Here is a 3,167-nt window from a genome sequence, read left to right as displayed (position 1 = left end):
TTTTTTTTTTTTGAAAATTGCTCAGTCGTGTCCCGGACTGTACAGTCCATGGAATTCTCCAGGCCAGAATACTGGAGTCAGTAGCCTTTCCCTTCTCCAGGGGATCTTCCCAACCCAGGAATCGAACCGGGGTCTCCTGCATTGCAGGTGGATTCTTTACCAACTGAGCTATCAATAAGGAAAACAAGATAACTGATAAAAGAAAGAAAAACTGGCTGGACTTGGGAGGTAGTCAAATCCGACTTCAAACCTGCCTTACTGGGACTTTCCTGGTGGTCCAGTGGCTAAGACTCCAAGCTCCCAGTGCAGGGGGCCCAGGTTCGATTCCTGGTCAGGGAACTAGATCCCACATTCTGCAACTCAGACCCAGAGCAGCCAAATAAATAAATTACAAAAAAAAAAAAAAAAACAAACCTGCCTTACTAGCTGCATTGTGTTGGGCAAGTTACTTAATGTCTGTCCATCATTGTTTGTTTCCTCACCTGGAAAACGTCTGTCCATCATTGTTTGTTTCCTCACCTGGAAACTAATGATAATAATATCATAGCATGGTCGGCGGTGGATGGGGGGTGGTGGAGATTGATAAGAAAATAAATTTAAAGCTACTCAATAGCCTAGACCTTTTTAATCAATGTTGAGCGACTGGTCTGCCCAATACACAGAGGTACCTTCTGAATTGACCCTGCTGGGCACTGATGTAGGAATTAATCATATGCTTCCAGGGCCCCTGTATTTTGTCTTCTATTAAAATTCTATTACATCTGTCTCCTTCCCAGAACATAAGTTCCTTGTGGGCAGGAACAGTACCTTGCTTATTTATTCATTCATCCAGTCATCCATTTATTCCATTTATTATTAAGTTAATAATAACTGAGTACATCATGCAGAGTACAATATGGAGAGTGCATCATAAGAAATGCTGGGCTGGATGAAGCACAAGCTGGAATCAAGATTGCTCGGAGAATTATCAATAACCTCAGATATGCAGATGACACCACCCTTATGGCAGAAAGTGAAGAAGAACTAAAGAGCCTCTTGATGAAAGTGAAAAAGGAGAGTGAAAAAGTTGGCTTAAAGCTCAACATTCAGAAACTAAGATCCTGGCATCCAGTCCCATCACTTTATGGCAAATAGATGCGGAAACAATGGAAACAGTGACAGACTTTATTTTCTTGGGCTCCAAAATCACTGCAGATGGTGACTGCAGCCATGAAATTAAAAGACACTTACTCCTTGGAAGGAAAGTTATGACCAACCCAGACAGCATATTAAAAAGCAGAGACATTACTTTGCTAACAAAGATCTGTCTAGTCAAGGCTATGGTTTTTCCAGTAGTCACGTATGGATGTGAGAGTTGGACTATAAAGAAAGCTGAGGGTTGAAGAATTGGTGCTTTTAACTGTGGTGTTGGAGAAGACTCTTGAGAGTCCCTTGGACTGCAAGGAGATCTAACCAGTCCCTCCTAAAGGAAATCAGTACTGAATATTCATTGGAAGGACTGATGTTGAAGCTGAAACTCCAATACTTTGGCCACCTGATGAGAAGAGCTGACTCATTTGAAAAGACCCTGATGCTGGGAAAGATTGAGGGCAGGAGGAGACGGGGCCTACAGAGGACGAGATGCTTGGATGGCATCACTGCTTCAATGTACATGAGTTTGAGTAAACTCTGGGAGTTGGTGATGGACAGGGAGGCCTGGCGTGCTGCAGTCCATGGGGTCACAAAGAGTCGGACACGACTGAGGGACTGAACTGGACTGAACTATTAATAACTGAATAATTGTGTCTTAGACACATGCACCAACACTGTGCCTGACATCAGAGATGCAACAGTAAATAGAACAGAAAAGCTCCTGCTTTCATGGAGCTCATATTCTAATAGTTCACATTATATAATTCACAATTATATAATATTGAAATGATAAGCACTGAAGAAAAAAGATGCCCAAGGCAAGGACTTGCTGTACAGCACAGGGAACTCCACTCAATGTTATGTTCCAGGCTGGATGGAAAGGGATTTTGGGGCAGAATGGGTACATGTATTAATATATGCATGGCTGAATCCCTTGGCTGTCCACCTGAAACTATCACAACACTGAATATAGACTATACCCTAATACAAAATAAAAAGTCTTTTTTTTAAGGAAAAAAAAAGAGCAACAGGCTAGGGAGCAGAAGTGACTGGGGAGGGCATCTTCGAGAGGTAGGATATGAAAGAGCCTCAGAGTTCCCTAAGAAAGTACTCTTCGGGCATATTTCACAGACCCAGTGAGGTTAGTAGTTATGCAACTGATGTTAGTTGAAGAACAAAGTAAAAATAGATTTGATGGAGAACAGAGAATAATTAAGACTCCTTAAAAAACATCCCTCTACTTCTAAGTTTATACCCCAAAGAATTGAAAGCAGGGACTCAAAAAGCCAATTTGTATTCCCACGTTCATAGCAGCGTCATTCATGGGAGCCGGAAAGTGAAAGCAACACAGGCATCCACGGCTGGATGATGGATAAACAGAAGGTGGTCTCTAAGTACTACGGAGTATGGTTCACCTGACAAAAGGAAGCACAAGTGCTACAACGTGGATAAACCTGGAGAACATTACGCTTTGTGAGATAATCCAATCACAAAGTAACAAGTGCTACTTGGTTCCACTCACATGAGGTTCCCAGAGTACTGGCATTTACAGAGGGAAAATAGAAAGGGGGTTATCAGGGACTGGGGGAGAGAGATGAAGAGTTTTGGTTAATAGATAGAGTTTCAGGGACTTCCCTGGTGGTCCAGTGGCTAACACCCTACGCTCCCTATGCAGGGGTTCTGGGTTCGATCCCTGGTCAGGGAACTAGATCCTCAGTTCAGTTCAGTTCAGTCGCTCAGTCGTGTCCGACTCTTCACGACCCCATGAATCTCAGCACGCCAGGCCTCCCTGTCCATCACCAACTCCCAGAGTTCACTCAGACTCATGTCCATCGAGTCAGTGATGCCATCCAGCCATCTCATCCTCTGTCATTCCCTTCTCCTCCTGCCCCCAATTCCTCCCAGCATCAGAGTCTTTTCCAATGAGTCAGCTCTTCGCATGAGGTGGCCAAAGTACCAGAGTTTCAGCTTCAGCATCATTCCCTCCAAAGAAATCCCAGGGCTGATCTCCTTCAGAATGGACTGGTTGGATCCTG

The 3,167-nt window shown here is 43.8% G+C and overlaps 1 protein-coding gene across 2 annotated transcripts in view; it reads right to left on the bottom strand.

Annotated features, from left to right (window-relative positions):
- The window catches only part of PKNOX2 (PBX/knotted 1 homeobox 2), a 301,299-nt gene that overhangs the window by 227,852 nt on the left and 70,280 nt on the right, over nt 1-3,167 (bottom strand). The window lies entirely within an intron of this gene.

Source organism: Bison bison, unplaced genomic scaffold (genome assembly GCF_000754665.1).
Source record: "Bison bison bison isolate TAMUID 2011002044 unplaced genomic scaffold, Bison_UMD1.0 scf7180017864506, whole genome shotgun sequence".
NCBI classification, from domain to species: domain Eukaryota; kingdom Metazoa; phylum Chordata; class Mammalia; order Artiodactyla; family Bovidae; genus Bison; species Bison bison.
The sequence above is the reverse complement of the archived record's forward strand: the minus strand, read 5'-3'. Positions and strand labels throughout refer to the sequence as shown.